At 42.3% G+C, this 22,134-nt stretch overlaps 45 non-coding genes across 45 annotated transcripts; all 45 read right to left on the bottom strand.

The window, feature by feature from the left end:
• Window positions 1-7: 7 nt before the first annotated feature.
• Window positions 8-80, bottom strand: TRNAV-AAC (transfer RNA valine (anticodon AAC)). Its single transcript has one exon. It is a non-coding gene; the product is annotated as a tRNA-Val (tRNA).
• A 203-nt stretch (window positions 81-283) lies between these two features.
• On the bottom strand, window positions 284-356 carry TRNAV-AAC (transfer RNA valine (anticodon AAC)). The gene has a single exon. It is a non-coding gene; the product is annotated as a tRNA-Val (tRNA).
• A 65-nt stretch (window positions 357-421) lies between these two features.
• On the bottom strand, window positions 422-494 carry TRNAV-AAC (transfer RNA valine (anticodon AAC)). Its single transcript has one exon. It is a non-coding gene; the product is annotated as a tRNA-Val (tRNA).
• A 65-nt stretch (window positions 495-559) lies between these two features.
• On the bottom strand, window positions 560-632 carry TRNAV-AAC (transfer RNA valine (anticodon AAC)). The gene has a single exon. It is a non-coding gene; the product is annotated as a tRNA-Val (tRNA).
• An 893-nt stretch (window positions 633-1,525) lies between these two features.
• On the bottom strand, window positions 1,526-1,598 carry TRNAV-AAC (transfer RNA valine (anticodon AAC)). Its single transcript has one exon. It is a non-coding gene; the product is annotated as a tRNA-Val (tRNA).
• A 617-nt stretch (window positions 1,599-2,215) lies between these two features.
• On the bottom strand, window positions 2,216-2,288 carry TRNAV-AAC (transfer RNA valine (anticodon AAC)). Its single transcript has one exon. It is a non-coding gene; the product is annotated as a tRNA-Val (tRNA).
• A 203-nt stretch (window positions 2,289-2,491) lies between these two features.
• On the bottom strand, window positions 2,492-2,564 carry TRNAV-AAC (transfer RNA valine (anticodon AAC)). Its single transcript has one exon. It is a non-coding gene; the product is annotated as a tRNA-Val (tRNA).
• A 203-nt stretch (window positions 2,565-2,767) lies between these two features.
• Window positions 2,768-2,840, bottom strand: TRNAV-AAC (transfer RNA valine (anticodon AAC)). The gene has a single exon. It is a non-coding gene; the product is annotated as a tRNA-Val (tRNA).
• An 893-nt stretch (window positions 2,841-3,733) lies between these two features.
• Window positions 3,734-3,806, bottom strand: TRNAV-AAC (transfer RNA valine (anticodon AAC)). Its single transcript has one exon. It is a non-coding gene; the product is annotated as a tRNA-Val (tRNA).
• Window positions 3,807-4,561: 755 nt separating this feature from the next.
• On the bottom strand, window positions 4,562-4,634 carry TRNAV-AAC (transfer RNA valine (anticodon AAC)). The gene has a single exon. It is a non-coding gene; the product is annotated as a tRNA-Val (tRNA).
• A 203-nt stretch (window positions 4,635-4,837) lies between these two features.
• On the bottom strand, window positions 4,838-4,910 carry TRNAV-AAC (transfer RNA valine (anticodon AAC)). The gene has a single exon. It is a non-coding gene; the product is annotated as a tRNA-Val (tRNA).
• A 341-nt stretch (window positions 4,911-5,251) lies between these two features.
• TRNAV-AAC (transfer RNA valine (anticodon AAC)) lies at window positions 5,252-5,324 on the bottom strand. The gene has a single exon. It is a non-coding gene; the product is annotated as a tRNA-Val (tRNA).
• A 203-nt stretch (window positions 5,325-5,527) lies between these two features.
• Window positions 5,528-5,600, bottom strand: TRNAV-AAC (transfer RNA valine (anticodon AAC)). The gene has a single exon. It is a non-coding gene; the product is annotated as a tRNA-Val (tRNA).
• Window positions 5,601-5,941: 341 nt separating this feature from the next.
• TRNAV-AAC (transfer RNA valine (anticodon AAC)) lies at window positions 5,942-6,014 on the bottom strand. The gene has a single exon. It is a non-coding gene; the product is annotated as a tRNA-Val (tRNA).
• A 755-nt stretch (window positions 6,015-6,769) lies between these two features.
• TRNAV-AAC (transfer RNA valine (anticodon AAC)) lies at window positions 6,770-6,842 on the bottom strand. Its single transcript has one exon. It is a non-coding gene; the product is annotated as a tRNA-Val (tRNA).
• A 617-nt stretch (window positions 6,843-7,459) lies between these two features.
• TRNAV-AAC (transfer RNA valine (anticodon AAC)) lies at window positions 7,460-7,532 on the bottom strand. The gene has a single exon. It is a non-coding gene; the product is annotated as a tRNA-Val (tRNA).
• A 203-nt stretch (window positions 7,533-7,735) lies between these two features.
• TRNAV-AAC (transfer RNA valine (anticodon AAC)) lies at window positions 7,736-7,808 on the bottom strand. The gene has a single exon. It is a non-coding gene; the product is annotated as a tRNA-Val (tRNA).
• A 203-nt stretch (window positions 7,809-8,011) lies between these two features.
• Window positions 8,012-8,084, bottom strand: TRNAV-AAC (transfer RNA valine (anticodon AAC)). Its single transcript has one exon. It is a non-coding gene; the product is annotated as a tRNA-Val (tRNA).
• Window positions 8,085-8,977: 893 nt separating this feature from the next.
• On the bottom strand, window positions 8,978-9,050 carry TRNAV-AAC (transfer RNA valine (anticodon AAC)). Its single transcript has one exon. It is a non-coding gene; the product is annotated as a tRNA-Val (tRNA).
• A 755-nt stretch (window positions 9,051-9,805) lies between these two features.
• Window positions 9,806-9,878, bottom strand: TRNAV-AAC (transfer RNA valine (anticodon AAC)). Its single transcript has one exon. It is a non-coding gene; the product is annotated as a tRNA-Val (tRNA).
• Window positions 9,879-10,909: 1,031 nt separating this feature from the next.
• TRNAV-AAC (transfer RNA valine (anticodon AAC)) lies at window positions 10,910-10,982 on the bottom strand. Its single transcript has one exon. It is a non-coding gene; the product is annotated as a tRNA-Val (tRNA).
• Window positions 10,983-11,461: 479 nt separating this feature from the next.
• TRNAV-AAC (transfer RNA valine (anticodon AAC)) lies at window positions 11,462-11,534 on the bottom strand. Its single transcript has one exon. It is a non-coding gene; the product is annotated as a tRNA-Val (tRNA).
• Window positions 11,535-11,875: 341 nt separating this feature from the next.
• TRNAV-AAC (transfer RNA valine (anticodon AAC)) lies at window positions 11,876-11,948 on the bottom strand. Its single transcript has one exon. It is a non-coding gene; the product is annotated as a tRNA-Val (tRNA).
• Window positions 11,949-12,013: 65 nt separating this feature from the next.
• On the bottom strand, window positions 12,014-12,086 carry TRNAV-AAC (transfer RNA valine (anticodon AAC)). Its single transcript has one exon. It is a non-coding gene; the product is annotated as a tRNA-Val (tRNA).
• Window positions 12,087-12,151: 65 nt separating this feature from the next.
• Window positions 12,152-12,224, bottom strand: TRNAI-AAU (transfer RNA isoleucine (anticodon AAU)). Its single transcript has one exon. It is a non-coding gene; the product is annotated as a tRNA-Ile (tRNA).
• A 617-nt stretch (window positions 12,225-12,841) lies between these two features.
• Window positions 12,842-12,914, bottom strand: TRNAV-AAC (transfer RNA valine (anticodon AAC)). The gene has a single exon. It is a non-coding gene; the product is annotated as a tRNA-Val (tRNA).
• An 893-nt stretch (window positions 12,915-13,807) lies between these two features.
• On the bottom strand, window positions 13,808-13,880 carry TRNAV-AAC (transfer RNA valine (anticodon AAC)). The gene has a single exon. It is a non-coding gene; the product is annotated as a tRNA-Val (tRNA).
• Window positions 13,881-14,221: 341 nt separating this feature from the next.
• TRNAV-AAC (transfer RNA valine (anticodon AAC)) lies at window positions 14,222-14,294 on the bottom strand. The gene has a single exon. It is a non-coding gene; the product is annotated as a tRNA-Val (tRNA).
• Window positions 14,295-14,497: 203 nt separating this feature from the next.
• TRNAV-AAC (transfer RNA valine (anticodon AAC)) lies at window positions 14,498-14,570 on the bottom strand. The gene has a single exon. It is a non-coding gene; the product is annotated as a tRNA-Val (tRNA).
• Window positions 14,571-14,911: 341 nt separating this feature from the next.
• On the bottom strand, window positions 14,912-14,984 carry TRNAV-AAC (transfer RNA valine (anticodon AAC)). The gene has a single exon. It is a non-coding gene; the product is annotated as a tRNA-Val (tRNA).
• Window positions 14,985-15,601: 617 nt separating this feature from the next.
• TRNAV-AAC (transfer RNA valine (anticodon AAC)) lies at window positions 15,602-15,674 on the bottom strand. Its single transcript has one exon. It is a non-coding gene; the product is annotated as a tRNA-Val (tRNA).
• A 203-nt stretch (window positions 15,675-15,877) lies between these two features.
• On the bottom strand, window positions 15,878-15,950 carry TRNAV-AAC (transfer RNA valine (anticodon AAC)). The gene has a single exon. It is a non-coding gene; the product is annotated as a tRNA-Val (tRNA).
• A 65-nt stretch (window positions 15,951-16,015) lies between these two features.
• On the bottom strand, window positions 16,016-16,088 carry TRNAV-AAC (transfer RNA valine (anticodon AAC)). The gene has a single exon. It is a non-coding gene; the product is annotated as a tRNA-Val (tRNA).
• Window positions 16,089-16,429: 341 nt separating this feature from the next.
• TRNAV-AAC (transfer RNA valine (anticodon AAC)) lies at window positions 16,430-16,502 on the bottom strand. Its single transcript has one exon. It is a non-coding gene; the product is annotated as a tRNA-Val (tRNA).
• Window positions 16,503-16,567: 65 nt separating this feature from the next.
• On the bottom strand, window positions 16,568-16,640 carry TRNAV-AAC (transfer RNA valine (anticodon AAC)). The gene has a single exon. It is a non-coding gene; the product is annotated as a tRNA-Val (tRNA).
• Window positions 16,641-16,705: 65 nt separating this feature from the next.
• On the bottom strand, window positions 16,706-16,778 carry TRNAV-AAC (transfer RNA valine (anticodon AAC)). Its single transcript has one exon. It is a non-coding gene; the product is annotated as a tRNA-Val (tRNA).
• Window positions 16,779-16,843: 65 nt separating this feature from the next.
• Window positions 16,844-16,916, bottom strand: TRNAV-AAC (transfer RNA valine (anticodon AAC)). The gene has a single exon. It is a non-coding gene; the product is annotated as a tRNA-Val (tRNA).
• Window positions 16,917-17,257: 341 nt separating this feature from the next.
• TRNAV-AAC (transfer RNA valine (anticodon AAC)) lies at window positions 17,258-17,330 on the bottom strand. The gene has a single exon. It is a non-coding gene; the product is annotated as a tRNA-Val (tRNA).
• Window positions 17,331-17,948: 618 nt separating this feature from the next.
• On the bottom strand, window positions 17,949-18,021 carry TRNAV-AAC (transfer RNA valine (anticodon AAC)). Its single transcript has one exon. It is a non-coding gene; the product is annotated as a tRNA-Val (tRNA).
• A 341-nt stretch (window positions 18,022-18,362) lies between these two features.
• TRNAV-AAC (transfer RNA valine (anticodon AAC)) lies at window positions 18,363-18,435 on the bottom strand. Its single transcript has one exon. It is a non-coding gene; the product is annotated as a tRNA-Val (tRNA).
• A 65-nt stretch (window positions 18,436-18,500) lies between these two features.
• On the bottom strand, window positions 18,501-18,573 carry TRNAV-AAC (transfer RNA valine (anticodon AAC)). Its single transcript has one exon. It is a non-coding gene; the product is annotated as a tRNA-Val (tRNA).
• Window positions 18,574-18,638: 65 nt separating this feature from the next.
• Window positions 18,639-18,711, bottom strand: TRNAV-AAC (transfer RNA valine (anticodon AAC)). Its single transcript has one exon. It is a non-coding gene; the product is annotated as a tRNA-Val (tRNA).
• An 893-nt stretch (window positions 18,712-19,604) lies between these two features.
• On the bottom strand, window positions 19,605-19,677 carry TRNAV-AAC (transfer RNA valine (anticodon AAC)). The gene has a single exon. It is a non-coding gene; the product is annotated as a tRNA-Val (tRNA).
• A 1,307-nt stretch (window positions 19,678-20,984) lies between these two features.
• On the bottom strand, window positions 20,985-21,057 carry TRNAV-AAC (transfer RNA valine (anticodon AAC)). The gene has a single exon. It is a non-coding gene; the product is annotated as a tRNA-Val (tRNA).
• Window positions 21,058-21,674: 617 nt separating this feature from the next.
• On the bottom strand, window positions 21,675-21,747 carry TRNAV-AAC (transfer RNA valine (anticodon AAC)). Its single transcript has one exon. It is a non-coding gene; the product is annotated as a tRNA-Val (tRNA).
• Window positions 21,748-22,134: the final 387 nt, after the last annotated feature.

Genomic DNA, 22,134 nt, shown 5'->3' with positions numbered 1-22,134 from the left:
CAAAACATGTATCTACCAGGGCTCGAACCTGGGACCTTCCGCGTGTTAGGCGGACGTGATAACCACTACACCATAGATTCGTGATAGTACAACGTTTTGCAAGAGATCTAGATTATTATTATGTCCCATCACGATGGTCAAAACATATATCTACTAGGGCTCGAACCTGGGACCTTACGCGTGTAAAACGGATTTGATAACTACAATTCCATAAATACGTGGTTATTTTCAGTTTTTGAAGAGAGCTAGCTTATTATTATGTCCCATCACGATGGTATAAACATGTATCTTCCAGGGCTCGAACCTGGGACCTTCCGCGTGTTAGGCGGACGTGATAACCACTACACCATAGATACGTGATAATACAAAGTTTTGCAAGAGATCTATTTTATTATTTTGTCCGATCACGATGGTCAAAACATGTATCTACCAGGGCTCGAACCTGGGACCTTCCGCGTGTTAGGCGGACGTGATAACCACTACACCATAGATGCGGGATAATACAAAGTTTTGCAAGAGATCTAGATTATTATTATGTCCCATCACGATGGTCAAAACATGTATCTACCAGGGCTCGAACCTGGGACCTTCCGCGTGTTAGGCGGACGTGATAACCACTACACCATAGATACGTAATAATACAAAGTTTTGCAAGAGATCTAGATTATTATTATGTCCCATCACGATGGTCAAAACATGTATCTACTAGGGCTCGAACCTGGCACCTTCCGCGTGTAAAGCGGACTTGATAACCACAATTCCATAGATACGTGGTTATTTTGAGTTTTTGAAGAGAGATAGCTTATTATTATGTCCCATCACGATGGTCAAAACATGTATCAACCAGGGCTCGAACCTGGGACCTTCCGCGCGTTAGGCGGACGTGATAACCACTACACCATAGATTCGTGATAGTACAACGTTTTGCAAGAGATCTAGATTATTATTATGTCCCATCACGATGGTCAAAACATATATCTACCAGGGCTCGAACCTGGCACCTTCCGCGTGTAAAGCGGACTTGATAACCACTACACCATAGATAAGTAATAATACAAAGTTTTGCAAGAGATCTAGATTATTATTATGTCCCATCACGATGGTCAAAACATGTATCTACAAGGGCTCGAACCTGGGACCTTCCGCGTGTTAGGCGGACGTGATAACCACTACACCATAAATACGTGATAATACAAAGTTTTGCAAGAGACCTAGATTATTATTATGTCCCATCACAATGGGCAAAACATGTATCTACCAGAGCTCGAACCTGGGACCTTCCGCGTGTAAAGCGGACTTGATAACCACAATTCCATAGATACGTGGTTATTTTGAGTTTTTTAAGAGATCTAGATTATTATTATGTCTCATCACGATGGTCAAAACATGTATCTACTAGGGCTCGAACCTGCGACCTTCCGCGTGTAAAGCGGACTTGATAACCACAATTCCATAGATACGTGGTTATTTTGAGTTTTTGAAGAGATCTAGATTATTATTATGTCCCATCACGATGGTCAAAACATGTATCTACCAGGGCTCGAACCTGGGACCTTCCGCGTGTTAGGCGGACGTGATAACCACTACACCATAGATACGGGATAATACAAAGTTTTGCAAGAGATCTAGATTATTATTATGTCCCATCACGATGGTCAAAACATGTATCTACCAGGGCTCGAACCTGGTACCATCCGCGTGTTAGGCGGACGTGATAACCACTACACCATAGATTCGTGATAGTACAACGTTTTGCAAGAGATCTAGATTATTATTATGTCCCATCACGATGGTCAAAACATGTATCTACAAGGGCTCGAACCTGGGACCTTCCGCGTGTTAGGCGGACGTGATAACCACTTCACCATAGATACGTGACAAAACAAAGTTTTGCAAGAGATCTAGATTATTATTATGTCTCATCACGATGGTAAAAACATGTATCTACTAGGGCTCGAACCTGGGACCTTCCGCGTGTAAAGCGGAATTGATAACCACAATTCCATAGATACGTGGTTATTTTGAGTTTTTGAAGAGATCTAGATTATTATTATGTCCCATCACGATGGTCAAAACATGTATCTACTAGGGCTCGAACCTGGGACCTTCCGCGTGTAAAGCGGACTTGATAACCACAATTCCATAGATACGTGGTTATTTTGAGTTTTTGAAGAGAGCTAGCTTATTATTATGTCCCATCACGATGGTCAAAACATGTATCTACCAGGGCTCGAACCTGGGACCTTCCGCGCGTTAGGCGGACGTGATAACCACTACACCATAGATTCGTGATATTACAACGTTTTGCAAGAGATCTAGATTATTATTATGTCCCATCACGATGGTCAAAACATATATCTACCAGGGCTCGAACCTAAGACCTTCCGCGTGTTAGGCGGACGTGATAGCCACTACACCATAGATACGTGATAATACAAAGTTTTGCAAGAGATCTAGATTATTATTATGTCCCATCACGATGGTCAAAACATGTATCTACAAGGGCTCGAACCTGGGACCTTCCGCGTGTTAGGCGGACGTGATAACCACTACACCATAGATACGTGATAAAACAAAGTTTTGCAAGAGATCTAGATTATTATTATGTCTCATCACGATGGTCAAAACATGTATCCACTAGGGCTCGAACCTGGGACCTTCCGCGTGTAAAGCGGACTTGATAACCACAATTCCATAGATACGTGGTTATTCTGAGTTTTTGAAGAGATCTAGATTATTATTATGTCCCATCACGATGGTCAAAACATGTATCTACCAGGGCTCGAACCTGGGACCTTCCGCGTGTTAGGCGGACGTGATAACCACTACACCATAGATACGGGATAATACAAAGTTTTGCAAGAGATCTAGATTATTATTATGTCCCATCACGATGGTCAAAACATGTATCTACCAGGGCTCGAACCTGGTACCATCCGCGTGTTAGGCGGACGTGATAACCACTACACCATAGATTCGTGATAGTACAACGTTTTGCAAGAGATATAGATTATTATTATGTCCCATCACGATGGTCAAAACATGTATCTACAAGGGCTCGAACCTGGGACCTTCCGCGTGTTAGGCGAACGTGATAACCACTACACCATAAATACGGGATAATACAAAGTTTTGCAAGAGATCTAGATTATTATTATGTCCCATCACGATGGTCAAAACATGTATCTACAAGGGCTCGAACCTGGGACCTTCCGCGTGTTAAGCGGACGTGATAACCACTACACCATAGATACGTGATAGTACAACGTTTTGCAAGAGATCTAGATTATTATTATGTCCCATCACGATGGTCAAAACATGTATCTACAAGGGCTCGAACCTGGCACCTTCCGCGTGTTAAGCGGACGTGATAACCACTACACCATAGATACGTGATAAAACAAAGTTTTGCAAGAGATCTAGATTATTATTATGTCTCATCACGATGGTCAAAACATGTATCTACTAGGGCTCGAACCTGGGACCTTCCGCGTGTAAAGCGGACTTGATAACCACAATTCCATAGATACGTGGTTATTTTGAGTTTTGCAAGAGATCTAGATTATTATTATGTCTCATCACGATGGTCAAAACATGTATCTACTAGGGCTCGAACCTGGCACCTTCCGCGTGTAAAGCGGACTTGATAACCACAATTCCATAGATACGTGGTTATTTTGAGTTTTTGAAGAGAGCTAGCTTATTATTATGTCCCATCACGATGGTCAAAACATGTATCTACCAGGGCTCGAACCTGGGACCTTCCGCGTGTTAGGCGGACGTGATAACCACTACACCATAGATACGTAATAATACAAAGTTTTGCAAGAGATCTAGATTATTATTATGTCCCATCACGATAGTCAAAACATGTATCTACTAGGGCTCGAACCTGGCACCTTCCGCGTGTAAAGCGGACTTGATAACCACAATTCCATAGATACGTGGTTATTTTGAGTTTTTGAAGAGAGATAGCTTATTATTATGTCCCATCACGATGGTCAAAACATGTATCAACCAGGGCTCGAACCTGAGACCTTCCGCGCGTTAGGCGGACGTGATAACCACTACACCATAGATTCGTGATTGTACAACGTTTTGCAAGAGATCTAGATTATTATTATGTCCCATCACGATGGTCAAAACATATATCTACCAGGGCTCGAACCTAAGACCTTCCGCGTGTTAGGCGGACGTGATAACCACTACACCATAGATAAGTAATAATACAAAGTTTTGCAAGAGATCTAGATTATTATTATGTCCCATCACGATGGTCAAAACATGTATCTACAAGGGCTCGAACCTGGGACCTTCCGCGTGTAAAGCGGACTTGATAACCACAATTCCATAGATACGTGGTTATTTTGAGTTTTTTAAGAGATCTAGATTATTATTATGTCTCATCACGATGGTCAAAACATGTATCTACTAGGGCTCGAACCTGCGACCTTCCGCGTGTAAAGCGGACTTGATAACCACAATTCCATAGATACGTGGTTATTTTGAGTTTTTGAAGAGATCTAGATTATTATTATGTCCCATCACGATGGTCAAAACATGTATCTACCAGGGCTCGAACCTGGGACCTTCCGCGTGTTAGGCGGACGTGATAACCACTACACCATAGATACGGGATAATACAAAGTTTTGCAAGAGATCTAGATTATTATTATGTCCCATCACGATGGTCAAAACATGTATCTACCAGGGCTCGAACCTGGTACCATCCGCGTGTTAGGCGGACGTGATAACCACTACACCATAGATTCGTGATAGTACAACGTTTTGCAAGAGATCTAGATTATTATTATGTCCCATCACGATGGTCAAAACATGTATCTACAAGGGCTCGAACCTGGGACCTTCCGCGTGTTAGGCGGACGTGATAACCACTACACCATAGATACGTGATAAAACAAAGTTTTGCAAGAGATCTAGATTATTATTATGTCTCATCACGATGGTAAAAACATGTATCTACTAGGGCTCGAACCTGGGACCTTCCGCGTGTAAAGCGGAATTGATAACCACAATTCCATAGATACGTGGTTATTTTGAGTTTTTGAAGAGATCTAGATTATTATTATGTCCCATCACGATGGTCAAAACATGTATCTACTAGGGCTCGAACCTGGGACCTTCCGCGTGTAAAGCGGACTTGATAACCACAATTCCATAGATACGTGGTTATTTTGAGTTTTTGAAGAGAGCTAGCTTATTATTATGTCCCATCACGATGGTCAAAACATGTATCTACCAGGGCTCGAACCTGGGCCCTTCCGCGCGTTAGGCGGACGTGATAACCACTACACCATAGATACGGGATAATACAAAGTTTTGCAAGAGATCTAGATTATTATTATGTCCCATCACGATGGTCAAAACATGTATCTACCAGGGCTCGAACCTGGTACCATCCGCGTGTTAGGCGGACGTGATAACCACTACACCATAGATTCGTGATAGTACAACGTTTTGCAAGAGATCTAGATTATTATTATGTCCCATCACGATGGTCAAAACATGTATCTACAAGGGCTCGAACCTGGGACCTTCCGCGTGTTAGGCGGACGTGATAACCACTACACCATAGATACGTGATAAAACAAAGTTTTGCAAGAGATCTAGATTATTATTATGTCTCATCACGATGGTAAAAACATGTATCTACTAGGGCTCGAACCTGGGACCTTCCGCGTGTAAAGCGGACTTGATAACCACAATTCCATAGATACGTGGTTATTTTGAGTTTTGCAAGAGATCTAGATTATTATTATGTCTCATCACGATGGTCAAAACATGTATCTACTAGGGCTCGAACCTGGCACCTTCCGCGTGTAAAGCGGACTTGATAACCACAATTCCATAGATACGTGGTTATTTTGAGTTTTTGAAGAGAGCTAGCTTATTATTATGTCCCATCACGATGGTCAAAACATGTATCTACCAGGGCTCGAACCTGGGACCTTCCGCGTGTTAGGCGGACGTGATAACCACTACACCATAGATACGTAATAATACAAAGTTTTGCAAGAGATCTAGATTATTATTATGTCCCATCACGATGGTCAAAACATGTATCTACTAGGGCTCGAACCTGGCACCTTCCGCGTGTAAAGCGGACTTGATAACCACAATTCCATAGATACGTGGTTATTTTGAGTTTTTGAAGAGAGATAGCTTATTATTATGTCCCATCACGATGGTCAAAACATGTATCAACCAGGGCTCGAACCTGAGACCTTCCGCGCGTTAGGCGGACGTGATAACCACTACACCATAGATTCGTGATTGTACAACGTTTTGCAAGAGATCTAGATTATTATTATGTCCCATCACGATGGTCAAAACATATATCTACCAGGGCTCGAACCTAAGACCTTCCGCGTGTTAGGCGGACGTGATAACCACTACACCATAGATAAGTAATAATACAAAGTTTTGCAAGAGATCTAGATTATTATTATGTCCCATCACAATGGGCAAAACATGTATCTACCAGAGCTCGAACCTGGGACCTTCCGCGTGTAAAGCGGACTTGATAACCACAATTCCATAGATACGTGGTTATTTTGAGTTTTTTAAGAGATCTAGATTATTATTATGTCTCATCACGATGGTCAAAACATGTATCTACTAGGGCTCGAACCTGCGACCTTCCGCGTGTAAAGCGGACTTGATAACCACAATTCCATAGATACGTGGTTATTTTGAGTTTTTGAAGAGATCTAGATTATTATTATGTCCCATCACGATGGTCAAAACATGTATCTACCAGGGCTCGAACCTGGGACTTTCCGCGTGTTAGGCGGACGTGATAACCACTACACCATAGATACGGGATAATACAAAGTTTTGCAAGAGATCTAGATTATTATTATGTCCCATCACGATGGTCAAAACATGTATCTACCAGGGCTCGAACCTGGTACCATCCGCGTGTTAGGCGGACGTGATAACCACTACACCATAGATTCGTGATAGTACAACGTTTTGCAAGAGATCTAGATTATTATTATGTCCCATCACGATGGTCAAAACATGTATCTACAAGGCCTCGAACCTGGGACCTTCCGCGTGTTAGGCGGACGTGATAACCACTACACCATAGATACGTGATAAAACAAAGTTTTGCAAGAGATCTAGATTATTATTATGTCTCATCACGATGGTAAAAACATGTATCTACTAGGGCTCGAACCTGGGACCTTCCGCGTGTAAAGCGGAATTGATAACCACAATTCCATAGATACGTGGTTATTTTGAGTTTTTGAAGAGATCTAGATTATTATTATGTCCCATCACGATGGTCAAAACATGTATCTACTAGGGCTCGAACCTGGGACCTTCCGCGTGTAAAGCGGACTTGATAACCACAATTCCATAGATACGTGGTTATTTTGAGTTTTTGAAGAGAGCTAGCTTATTATTATGTCCCATCACGATGGTCAAAACATGTATCTACCAGGGCTCGAACCTGGGACCTTCCGCGCGTTAGGCGGACGTGATAACCACTACACCATAGATTCGTGATATTACAACGTTTTGCAAGAGATCTAGATTATTATTATGTCCCATCACGATGGTCAAAACATATATCTACCAGGGCTCGAACCTAAGACCTTCCGCGTGTTAGGCGGACGTGATAGCCACTACACCATAGATACGTGATAATACAAAGTTTTGCAAGAGATCTAGATTATTATTATGTCCCATCACGATGGTCAAAACATGTATCTACAAGGGCTCGAACCTGGGACCTTCCGCGTGTTAGGCGGACGTGATAACCACTACACCATAGATACGTGATAAAACAAAGTTTTGCAAGAGATCTAGATTATTATTATGTCTCATCACGATGGTCAAAACATGTATCCACTAGGGCTCGAACCTGGGACCTTCCGCGTGTAAAGCGGACTTGATAACCACAATTCCATAGATACGTGGTTATTTTGAGTTTTTGAAGAGATCTAGATTATTATTATGTCCCATCACGATGGTCAAAACATGTATCTACCAGGGCTCGAACCTGGGACCTTCCGCGTGTTAGGCGGACGTGATAACCACTACACCATAGATACGGGATAATACAAAGTTTTGCAAGAGATCTAGATTATTATTATGTCCCATCACGATGGTCAAAACATGTATCTACCAGGGCTCGAACCTGGTACCATCCGCGTGTTAGGCGGACGTGATAACCACTACACCATAGATTCGTGATAGTACAACGTTTTGCAAGAGATCTAGATTATTATTATGTCCCATCACGATGGTCAAAACATGTATCTACAAGGGCTCGAACCTGGGACCTTCCGCGTGTTAGGCGAACGTGATAACCACTACACCATAAATACGGGATAATACAAAGTTTTGCAAGAGATCTAGATTATTATTATGTCCCATCACGATGGTCAAAACATGTATCTACAAGGGCTCGAACCTGGGACCTTCCGCGTGTTAAGCGGACGTGATAACCACTACACCATAGATACGTGATAGTACAACGTTTTGCAAGAGATCTAGATTATTATTATGTCCCATCACGATGGTCAAAACATGTATCTACAAGGGCTCGAACCTGGCACCTTCCGCGTGTTAAGCGGACGTGATAACCACTACACCATAGATACGTGATAAAACAAAGTTTTGCAAGAGATCTAGATTATTATTATGTCTCATCACGATGGTCAAAACATGTATCTACTAGGGCTCGAACCTGGGACCTTCCGCGTGTAAAGCGGACTTGATAACCACAATTCCATAGATACGTGGTTATTTTGAGTTTTGCAAGAGATCTAGATTATTATTATGTCTCATCACGATGGTCAAAACATGTATCTACTAGGGCTCGAACCTGGCACCTTCCGCGTGTAAAGCGGACTTGATAACCACAATTCCATAGATACGTGGTTATTTTGAGTTTTTGAAGAGAGCTAGCTTATTATTATGTCCCATCACGATGGTCAAAACATGTATCTACCAGGGCTCGAACCTGGGACCTTCCGCGTGTTAGGCGGACGTGATAACCACTACACCATAGATACGTAATAATACAAAGTTTTGCAAGAGATCTAGATTATTATTATGTCCCATCACGATGGTCAAAACATGTATCTACTAGGGCTCGAACCTGGCACCTTCCGCGTGTAAAGCGGACTTGATAACCACAATTCCATAGATACGTGGTTATTTTGAGTTTTTGAAGAGAGATAGCTTATTATTATGTCCCATCACGATGGTCAAAACATGTATCAACCAGGGCTCGAACCTGAGACCTTCCGCGCGTTAGGCGGACGTGATAACCACTACACCATAGATTCGTGATTGTACAACGTTTTGCAAGAGATCTAGATTATTATTATGTCCCATCACGATGGTCAAAACATATATCTACCAGGGCTCGAACCTAAGACCTTCCGCGTGTTAGGCGGACGTGATAACCACTACACCATAGATAAGTAATAATACAAAGTTTTGCAAGAGATCTAGATTATTATTATGTCCCATCACGATGGTCAAAACATGTATCTACAAGCGCTCGAACCTGGGACCTTCCGCGTGTAAAGCGGACTTGATAACCACAATTCCATAGATACGTGGTTATTTTGAGTTTTTGAAGAGATCTAGATTATTATTATGTCCCATCACGATGGTCAAAACATGTATCTAATAGGGCTCGAACCTGGGACCTTCCGCGTGTTAGGCGGACGTGATAACCACTACACCATAGATACGGGATAATGCAAAGTTTTGCAAGAGATCTAGATTATTATTATGTCCCATCACGATGGTCAAAACATGTATCTACAAGGGCTCGAACCTGGGACCTTCCGCGTGTTAGGCGGACGTGATAACCACTACACCATAGATACGTGATAAAACAAAGTTTTGCAAGAGATCTAGATTATTATTATGTCTCATCACGATGGTCAAAACATGTGCCTTCCACGGCTCGAACCTGGGACCTTCCGCGTGTAAAACGGATTTGATCACTACAATTCCATAAATACGTGGTTATTTTCAGTTTTTGAAGAGAGCTAGCTTATTTTTATGTCCCATCACGATGGTATAAACATGTAGCTTCCAGGGGTCGAACCTGGGACCTTCCGCGTGTTAGGCGGACGTGATAACCACTACACCATAGATACGTGATAAAACAAAGTTTTGCAAGAGATCTAGATTATTATTATGTCTCATCACGATGGTCAAAACATGTATCTACTAGGGCTCGAACCTGGGACCTTCCGCGTGTAAAGCGGACTTGATAACCACAATTCCATAGATACGTGGTTATTTTGAGTTTTTCAAGAGAGCTAGCTTATTATTATGTCCCATCACGATGGTCTAAACATGTGCCTTCCACGGCTCGAATCTGGGACCTTCCGCGCGTTAGGCGGACGTGATAACCACTACACCATAGAATCGTGATAGTACAACGTTTTGCAAGAGATCTAGATTATTATTATGTCCCATCACGATGGTCAAAACATATATCTACCAGGGCTCGAACCTAAGACCTTCCGCGTGTTAGGCGGACGTGATAGCCACTACACCATAGATACGTGATAAAACAAAGTTTTGCAAGAGATCTAGATTATTATTATGTCTCATCACGATGGTCAAAACATGTATCTACTAGGGCTCGAACCTGGGACCTTCCGCGTGTAAAGCGGACTTGATAACCACAATTCCATAGATACGTTATTATTTTGAGTTTTTGAAGAGATCTAGATTATTATTATGTCCCATCACGATGGTCAAAACATATATCTACCAGGGCTCGAACCTAAGACCTTCCGCGTGTTAGGCGGACGTGATAACCACTACACCATAGATACGTGATAATACAAAGTTTTGCAAGAGATCTAGATTATTATTGTGTCCCATCACGATGGTCAAAACATGTATCTACCAGGGCTCGAACCTGGGACCTTCCGCGTGTTAGGCGGACGTGATAACCACTACACCATAGATACGTGATAAAACAAAGTTTTGCAAGAGATCTAGATTATTATTATGTCTCATCACGATGGTCAAAAAATGTATCTACTAGGGCTCGAACCTGGGACCTTCCGCGTGTAAAGCGGACTTGATAACCACAATCCCATAGATACGTGGTTATTTTGAGTTTTTTAAGAGAGCTAGCTTATTATTATGTCCCATCACGATGGTCTAAACATGTGCCTTCCACGGCTCGAATCTGGGACCTTCCGCGTGTTAGGCGGACGTGATAACCACTACACCATAGATACGTGATAATACAAAGTTTTGCAAGAGATCTAGATTATTATTATGTCCCATCACGATGGTCAATACATATATCTACAAGGGCTCGAACCTGGGACCTTCCGCGTGTTAGGCGGACGTAATAACCACTACACCATAGATACGGGATAATACAAAGTTTTGCAAGAGATCTAGATTATTGTTATGTCCCATCACGATGGTCAAAACATGTATCTACCAGGGCTCGAACCTGGGCCCTTCCGCGTGTTAGGCGGACGTGATAACCACTACACCATAGATACGTGATAATACAAAGTTTTGCAAGAGATCTAGATTATTATTATGTCCCATCACGATGGTCTAAACATGTATCTACAAGGGATCGAACCTGGGACCTTCCGCGTGTTAGGCGCACGTAATAACAGCTACACCATAGATACAGGATAATACAAAGTTTTGCAAGAGATCTAGATTATTATTATGTCTCATCAAGATGGTCAAAACATGTATCTACTAGGGCTCGAACCTGGGACCTTCCGCGTGTAAAGCGGACTTGATAAACACAATTCCATAGATACGTGGTTATTTTGAGTTTTTGAAGAGAGCTAGCTTATTATTATGTCCCATCACGATGGTATAAACATGTATCTTCCAGGGCTCGAACCTGGGACCTTCCGCGTGTTAGGCGGACGTGATAACCACTACACCATAGATACGTGATAATACAAAGTTTTGCAAGAGATCTAGATTACTATTATGTCCCATCACGATGGTCAAAACATGTATCTACCAGGGCTCGAACCTGGGACCTTCCGCGTGTTAGGCGGACGTGATAACCACTACAACATAGATACGTGATAATACAAAGCTTTGCAAGAGATCTAGATTATTATTATGTCCCATCACAATGGTCATAACATGTATCTACCAGGGCTCGAACCTGGGACCTTCCGCGTATTAGGTGGACGTGATAACCACTACACCATAGATACGTGATAATACAAATTTTTGCAAGAGATCTAGATTATTATTATGTCCCATCACGATGGTCAAAACATGTATCTACCAGGGCTCGAACCTGGGACCTTCCGCGTGTAAAGCGGACTTGATAACCACAATTCCATTGATACGTGGTTATTTTGAGTTTTTGAAGAGAGCTAGCTTATTATTATGTCCCATCACGATGGTCAAAACATGTATCTACCAGGGCTCGAGCCTGGGACCTTCCGCGTGTTAGGCGGACGAGATAACCACTACACCATAGATTCGTGATAATACAAAGTTTTGCAAGAGATCTAGATTATTATTATGTACCATCACGATGGTCAAAACATGTATCTACTAGGGCTCGAACCTGGGACCTTACGCGTGTAAAACGGATTTGATCACTACAATTCCATAAATACGTGGTTATTTTCAGTTTTTGAAGAGAGCTAGCTTATTTTTATGTCCCATCACGATGGTATAAACATGTATCTTCCAGGGGTCGAACCTGGGACCTTCCGCGTGTTAGGCGGACGTGATAACCACTACACCATAGATTCTTGGTAATACAACGTTTTGCAAGAGATCTAGATTATTATTATGTCCCATCACGATGGTCAGAACATATATCTACCAGGGCTCGAACCTGGGACCTTCCGCGTGTTAGGCGGACGTGATAACCACTACACCATAGATACGTGATAATACAAAGTTTTGCAAGAGATCTAGATTATTATTATGTCTCATCAAGATGGTCAAAACATGTATCTACTAGGGCTCGAACCTGGGACCTTCCGCGTGTAAAGCGGACTTGACAACCACAATTCCATAGATTCGTGGTAATACAACGTTTTGCAAGAGATCTAGATTATTATTATGTCCCATCACGATGGTCAAAACATATATCTACCAGGGCTCGAACCTGGGACTTTCCGCGTGTTAGGCGCACGTAATAACAGCTACACCATAGATACAGGATAATACAAAGTTTTGCAAGAGATCTAGATTATTATTATGTCTCATCAAGATGGTCAAAACATGTATCTACTAGGGCTCGAACCTGGGACCTTCCGCGTGTAAAGCGGACTTGACAACCACAATTCCATAGATACGTGGTTATTTTGAGTTTTTGAAGAGAGCTAGCTTATTATTATTTCCCATCACGATGGTCAAAACATGTGCCTTCCACGGCTCGAACCTGGGACCTTCCGCGTGTTAGGCGGGCGTGATAACCACTACACCATAGATACGTGATAATACAAAGTTTTGCAAGAGATCTAGATTATTATTATGTCCCATCACGATGGTCAAAACATGTAGCTACAAGGGCTCGAACCTGGGACCTTCCGCGTGTTGGGCGGACGTAATAACCACTACACCATAGATACGGGATAATACAAAGTTTTGCAAGAGATCTAGATTATTGTTATGTCCCATCACGATGGTCAAAACATGTATCTACCAGCGCTCGAACCTGGGACCTTCCGCGTGTTAGGCGGACGTGATAACCACTACACCATAGATTCGTGGTAATACAACGTTTTGCAAGAGATCTAGATTATTATTATGTCCCATCACGATGGTCAAAACATATATCTACCAGGGCTCGAACCTGGGACTTTCCGCGTGTTAGGCGGACGTGATAACCACTACACCATAGATACGTGATAATACAAAGTTTTGCAAGAGATCTAGATTATTATTATGTCCCATCACAATGGTCATAACATGTATCTACCAGTTCTCGAACCTGGGACCTTCCGCGTGTTAGGTGGACGTGATAACCACTACACCATAGATACGTGATAATACAAATTTTTGCAAGAGATCTAGATTATTATTATGTCCCATCACGATGGTCAAAACATGTATCTACTAGGGCTCGAACCTGGGACCTTACGCGTGTAAAGCGGACTTGATAAACACAATTCCATAGATACGTGGTTATTTTGAGTTTTTGAAGAGAGCTAGCTTATTATTATGTCCCATCACGATGGTATAAACATGTATCTTCCAGGGCTCGAACCTGGGACCTTCCGCGTGTTAGGCGGACGTGATAACCACTACACCATAGATACGTGATAATACAAAGTTTTGCAAGTGATCTAGATTATTATTATGTCCCATCACGATGGTCAAAACATGTATCTACCAGGGCTCGAACCTGGGACCTTCCGCGTGTTAGGCGGACGTGATAACCACTTCAACATAGATACGTGATAATACAAAGTTTTGCAAGAGATCTAGATTATTATTATGTCCCATCACAATGGTCATAACATGTATCTACCAGGGCTCGAACCTGGGACCTTCCGCGTGTTAGGTGGACGTGATAACCACTACACCATAGATACGTGATAATACAAATTTTTGCAAGAGATCTAGATTATTATTATGTCCCATCACGATGGTCAAAACATGTATCTACCAGGGCTCGAACCTGGGACCTTCCGCGTGTAAAGCGGACTTGATAACCACAATTCCATAGATACGTGGTTATTTTGAGTTTTTGAAGAGAGCTAGCTTATTTTTATGTCCCATCACGATGGTATAAACATGTATCTTCCAGGGGTTGAACCTGGGACCTTCCGCGTGTTAGGCGGACGTGATAACCACTACACCATAGATTCTTGGTAATACAACGTTTTGCAAGAGATCTAGATTATTATTATGTCCCATCACGATGGTCAGAACATATATCTACCAGGGCTCGAACCTGGGACCTTCCGCGTGTTAGGCGGACGTGATAACCACTACACCATAGATACGTGATAATACAAAGTTTTGCAAGAGAGCTAGCTTATTATTATGTCCCATCACGATGGTCTAAACATGTATCTACAAGGGATCGAACCTGGGACCTTCCGCGTGTTAGGCGCACGTAATAACAGCTACACCATAGATACAGGATAATACAAAGTTTTGCAAGAGATCTAGATTATTATTATGTCTCATCAAGATGGTCAAAACATGTATCTACTAGGGCTCGAACCTGGGACCTTCCGCGTGTAAAGCGGACTTGACAACCACAATTCCATAGATACGTGGTTAATTTGAGTTTTTGAAGAGAGCTAGCTTATTATTATTTCCCATCACGATGGTCAAAACATGTGCCTTCCACGGCTCGAACCTGGGACCTTCCGCGTGTTAGGCGGGCGTGATAACCACTACACCATAGATACGTGATAATACAAAGTTTTGCAAGAGATCTAGATTATTATTATGTCCCATCACGATGGTCAAAACATGTAGCTACAAGGGCTCGAACCTGGGACCTTCCGCGTGTTGGGCGGACGTAATAACCACTACACCATAGATACGGGATAATACAAAGTTTTGCAAGAGATCTAGATTATTGTTATGTCCCATCACGATGGTCAAAACATGTATCTACCAGGGCTCGAACCTGGGACCTTCCGCGTGTTAGGCGGACGTGATAACCACTACACCATAGATTCGTGGTAATACAACGTTTTGCAAGAGATCTAGATTATTATTATGTCCCATCACGATGGTCATAACATGTATCTACCAGTTCTCGAACCTGGGACCTTCCGCGTGTTAGGTGGACGTGATAACCACTACACCATAGATACGTGATAATACAAAGTTTTGCAAGTGATCTAGATTATTATTATGTCCCATCACGATGGTCAAAACATGTATCTACCAGGGCTCGAACCTGGGACCTTCCGCGTGTTAGGCGGACGTGATAACCACTACAACATAGATACGTGATAATACAAAGTTTTGCAAGAGATCTAGATTATTATTATGTCCCATCACAATGGTCATAACATGTATCTACCAGGGCTCGAACCTGGGACCTTCCGCGTGTTAGGCGGACGTGATAACCACTACAACATAGATACGTGATAATACAAAGTTTTGCAAGAGATCTAGATTATTATTATGTCCCATCACAATGGTCATAACATGTATCTACCAGTTCTCGAACCTGGGACCTTCCGCGTGTTAGGTGGACGTGATAACCACTACACCATAGATACGTGATAATACAAATTTTTGCAAGAGATCTAGATTATTATTATGTCCCATCACGATGGTCAAAACATGTATCTACTAGGGCTCGAACCTGGGACCTTACGCGTGTAAAGCGGACTTGATAAACACAATTCCATAGATACGTGGTTATTTTGAGTTTTTGAAGAGAGCTAGCTTATTATTATGTCCCATCACGATGGTATAAACATGTATCTTCCAGGGCTCGAACCTGGGACCTTCCGCGTGTTAGGCGGACGTGATAACCACTACACCATAGATACGTGATAATACAAAGTTTTGCAAGTGATCTAGATTATTATTATGTCCCATCACGATGGTCAAAACATGTATCTACCAGGGCTCGAACCTGGGACCTTCCGCGTGTTAGGCGGACGTGATAACCACTACAACATAGATACGTGATAATACAAAGTTTTGCAAGAGATCTAGATTATTATTATGTCCCATCACAATGGTCATAACATGTATCTACCAGGGCTCGAACCTGGGACCTTCCGCGTGTTAGGCGGACGTGATAACCACTACAACATAGATACGTGATAATACAAAGTTTTGCAAGAGATCTAGATTATTATTATGTCCCATCACAATGGTCATAACATGTATCTACCAGGGCTTGAACCTGGGACCTTCCGCGTGTTAGGTGGACGTGATAACCACTACACCATAGATACGTGATAATACAAATTTTTGCAAGAGATCTAGATTATTATTATGTCCCATCACGATGGTCAAAACATGTATCTACCAGGGCTCGAACCTGGGACCTTCCTCGTGTAAAGCGGACTTGATAACCACAATTCCATAGATACGTGGTTATTTTGAGTTTTTGAAGAGAGCTAGCTTATTTTTATGTCCCATCACGATGGTATAAACATGTATCTTCCAGGGGTCGAACCTGGGACCTTCCGCGTGTTAGGCGGACGTGATAACCACTACACCATAGATTCTTGGTAATACAACGTTTTGCAAGAGATCTAGATTATTATTATGTCCCATCACGATGGTCAGAACATATATCTACCAGGGCTCGAACCTGGGACCTTCCGCGTGTTAGGCGGACGTGATAACCACTACACCATAGATACGTGATAATACAAAGTTTTGCAAGAGAGCTAGCTTATTATTATGTCCCATCACGATGGTCTAAACATGTATCTACAAGGGATCGACCCTGGGACCTTCCGCGTGTTAGGCGCACGTAATAACAGCTACACCATAGATACAGGATAATACAAAGTTTTGCAAGAGATCTAGATTATTATTATGTCTCATCAAGATGGTCAAAACATGTATCTACTAGGGCTCGAACCTGGGACCTTCCGCGTGTAAAGCGGACTTGACAACCACAATTCCATAGATACGTGGTTATTTTGAGTTTTTGAAGAGAGCTAGCTTATTATTATTTCCCATCACGATGGTCAAAACATGTGCCTTCCACGGCTCGAACCTGGGACCTTCCGCGTGTTAGGCGGGCGTGATAACCAACTACACCATAGATACGTGATAATACAAAGTTTTGCAAGAGATCTAGATTATTATTATGTCCCATCACGATGGTCAAAACATGTAGCTACAAGGGCTCGAACCTGGGACCTTCCGCTTGTTGGGCGGACGTAATAACCACTACACCATAGATACGGAATAATACAAAGTTTTGCAAGAGATCTAGATTATTGTTATGTCCCATCACGATGGTCAAAACATGTATCTACCAGGGCTCGAACCTGGGACCTTCCGCGTGTTAGGCGGACGTGATAACCACTACACCATAGATTCGTGGTAATACAACGTTTTGCAAGAGATCTAGATTATTATTATGTCCCATCACAATGGTCATAACATGTATCTACCAGTTCTCGAACCTGGGACCTTCCGCGTGTTAGGTGGACGTGATAACCACTACACCATAGATACGTGATAATACAAATTTTTGCAAGAGATCTAGATTATTATTATGTCCCATCACGATGGTCAAAACATGTATCTACTAGGGCTCGAACCTGGGACCTTACGCGTGTAAAGCGGACTTGATAAACACAATTCCATAGATACGTGGTTATTTTGAGTTTTTGAAGAGAGCTAGCTTATTATTATGTCCCATCACGATGGTATAAACATGTATCTTCCAGGGCTCGAACCTGGGACCTTCCGCGTGTTAGGCGGACGTGATAACCACTACACCATAGATACGTGATAATACAAAGTTTTGCAAGTGATCTAGATTATTATTATGTCCCATCACGATGGTCAAAACATGTATCTACCAGGGCTCGAACCTGGGACCTTCCGCGTGTTAGGCGGACGTGATAACCACTACAACATAGATACGTGATAATACAAAGTTTTGCAAGAGATCTAGATTATTATTATGTCCCATCACAATGGTCATAACATGTATCTACCAGGGCTCGAACCTGGGACCTTCCGCGTGTTAGGTGGACGTGATAACCACTACACCATAGATACGTGATAATACAAATTTTTGCAAGAGATCTAGATTATTATTATGTCCCATCACGATGGTCAAAACATGTATCTACCAGGGCTCGAACCTGGGACCTTCCGCGTGTAAAGCGGACTTGATAACCACAATTCCATAGATACGTGGTTATTTTGAGTTTTTGAAGAGAGCTAGCTTATTATTATGTCCCATCACGATGGTCAAAACATGTATCTACCAGGGCTCGAACCTGGGACCTTCCGCGTGTTAGGCGGACGAGATAACCACTACACCATAGATTCGTGATAATACAAAGTTTTGCAAGAGATGTAGATTATTATTATGTACCATCACGATGGTCAAAACATGTATCTACTAGGGCTCGAACCTGGGACCTTACGCGTGTAAAACGGATTTGATCACTACAATTCCATAAATACGTGGTTATTTTCAGTTTTTGAAGAGAGCTAGCTTATTTTTATGTCCCATCACGATGGTATAAACATGTATCTTCCAGGGGTCGAATCTGGGACCTTCCGCGTGTTAGGCGGACGTGATAACCACTACACCATAGATACGTGATAATACAAAGTTTTGCAAGAGATCTAGATTATTATTATGTCCCATCACGATGGTCAATACATATATGTACAAGGGCTCGAACCTGGGACCTTCCGCGTGTTAGGCGGACGTAATAACCACTACACCATAGATACGGGATAATACAAAGTTTTGCAAGAGATCTAGATTATTGTTATGTCCCATCACGATGGTCAAAACATGTATCTACTAGGGCTCGAACCTGGGACCTTACGCGTGTAAAGCGGACTTGATAACCACAATTCCATAGATACGTGGTTATTGTGAGTTTATGAAGAGATCTAGATTATTATTATGTCCCATCACGATGGTCAAAACATGTATCTACCAGGGCTCGAACCTGGGACCTTCCGCGTGTTAGGCGGACGTGATAACCACTACACCATAGATACGTGATAATACAAAGTTTTGCAAGTGATCTAGATTATTATTATGTCCCATCACAATGGTCATAACATGTATCTAAAAGGGCTCGAACCTGGGACCTTCCGCGTGTTAGGTGGACGTGATAACCACTACACCATAGATACGTGATAATACAAATTTTTGCAAGAGATCTAGATTATTATTATGTCCCATCACGATGGTCAAAACATGTATCTACCAGGGCTCGAACCTGGGACCTTCCGCGTGTAAAGCGGACTTGATAACCACAATTCCATAGATACGTGGTTATTTTGAGTTTTTGAAGAGAGCTAGCTTATTATTATGTCCCATCACGATGGTCAAAACATGTATCTACCAGGGCTCGAACCTGGGACCTTCCGCGTGTTAGGCGGACGAGATAACCACTACACCATAGATTCGTGATAATACAAAGTTTTGCAAGAGATCTAGATTATTATTATGTACCATCACGATGGTCAAAACATGTATCTACTAGGGCTCGAACCTGGGACCTTACGCGTGTAAAACGGATTTGATCACTACAATTCCATAAATACGTGGTTATTTTCAGTTTTTGAAGAGAGCTAGCTTATTTTTATGTCCCATCACGATGGTATAAACATGTATCTTCCAGGGGTCGAACCTGGGACCTTCCGCGTGTTAGGCGGACGTGATAACCACTACACCATAGATACGTGATAATACAAAGTTTTGCAAGAGATCTAGATTATTATTATGTCCCATCACGATGGTCAAAACATGTATCTACTAGGGCTCGAACCTGGGACCTTCCGCGTGTAAAGCGGACTTGATAACCACAATTCCATAGATACGTGGTTATTTTGAGTTTTTGAAGAGAGCTAGCTTATTATTATGTCCCATCACGATGGTCTAAACATGTGCCTTCCACGGCTCGAATCTGGGACCTTCCGCGTGTTAGGCGGACGTGATAACCACTACACCATAGATACGTGATAATACAAAGTTTTGCAAGAGATCTAGATTATTATTATGTCCCATCACGATGGTCAATACATATATCTACAAGGGCTCGAACCTGGGACCTTCCGCGTGTTAGGCGGACGTAATAACCACTACACCATAGATACGGGATAATACAAAGTTTTGCAAGAGATCTAGATTATTGTTATGTCCCATCACGATGGTCAAAACATGTATCTACTAGGGCTCGAACCTGGGACCTTACGCGTGTAAAGCGGACTTGATAACCACAATTCCATAGATACGTGGTTATTTTGAGTTTTTGAAGAGATCTAGATTATTATTATGTCCCATCACGATGGTCAAAACATGTATCTACCAGGGCTCGAACCTGGGACCTTCCGCGTGTTAGGCGGACGTGATAACCACTACACCATAGATACGGGATAATACAAAGTTTTGCAAGAGATCTAGATTATTATTATGTCCCATCACGATGGTCAAAACATATATCTACCAGGGCTCGAACCTAAGACCTTCCGCGTGTTAGGCGGACGTGATAACCACTACACCATAGATACGTGATAATACAAAGTTTTGCAAGAGATCTAGATTATTATTATGTCCCATCACGATGGTCAAAACATGTATCTACAAGGGCTCGAACCTGGGACCTTCTGCTCGTTAGGCGGACGTGATAACCACTACACCATAGACTCGTGATAGTACAACGTTTTGCAAGAGATCTAGATTATTATTATGTCCCATCACGATGGTCAAAACATATATCTACCAGGGCTCGAACCTAAGACCTTCCGCGTGTTAGGCGGACGTGATAGCCACTACACCATAGATACGTGATAATACAAAGTTTTGCAAGAGATCTAGATTATTATTATGTCTCATCACGATGGTCAAAACATGTATCTACTAGGGCTCGAACCTGGGACCTTCCGCGTGTAAAGCGGACTTGATAACCACAATTCCATAGATACGTGGTTATTTTGAGTTTTTGAAGAGAGCTAGCTTATTATTATGTCCCATCACGATGGTCAAAACATGTATCTACCAGGGCTCGAACCTGGGACCTTCCGCGTGTTAGGCGGACGTGATAACCACTACACCATAGATTCGTGATAATACAAAGTTTTGCAAGTGATCTAGATTATTATTATGTACCATCACGATGGTCAAAACATGTATCTACTAGGGCTCGAACCTGGGACCTTACGCGTGTAAAACGGATTTGATCACTACAATTCCATAAATACGTGGTTATTTTCAGTTTTTGAAGAGAGCTAGCTTATTTTTATGTCCAATCACGATGGTATAAACATGTATCTTCCAGGGGTCGAACCTGGGACCTTCCGCGTGTTAGGCGGACGTGATAACCACTACACCATAGATACGTGATAATACAAAGTTTTGCAAGAGATCTAGATTATTATTATGTCCCATCACGATGGTCAAAACATGTATCTACTAGGACTCGAACCTGGGACCTTCCGCGTGTAAAGCGG

Source organism: Phalangium opilio, unplaced genomic scaffold, assembly GCF_054372755.1.
Source record: "Phalangium opilio isolate 3A_F unplaced genomic scaffold, DU_Popi_V2 ptg000103l_1, whole genome shotgun sequence".
Classification (NCBI taxonomy): domain Eukaryota; kingdom Metazoa; phylum Arthropoda; class Arachnida; order Opiliones; family Phalangiidae; genus Phalangium; species Phalangium opilio.
The sequence above is the reverse complement of the archived record's forward strand: the minus strand, read 5'-3'. Positions and strand labels throughout refer to the sequence as shown.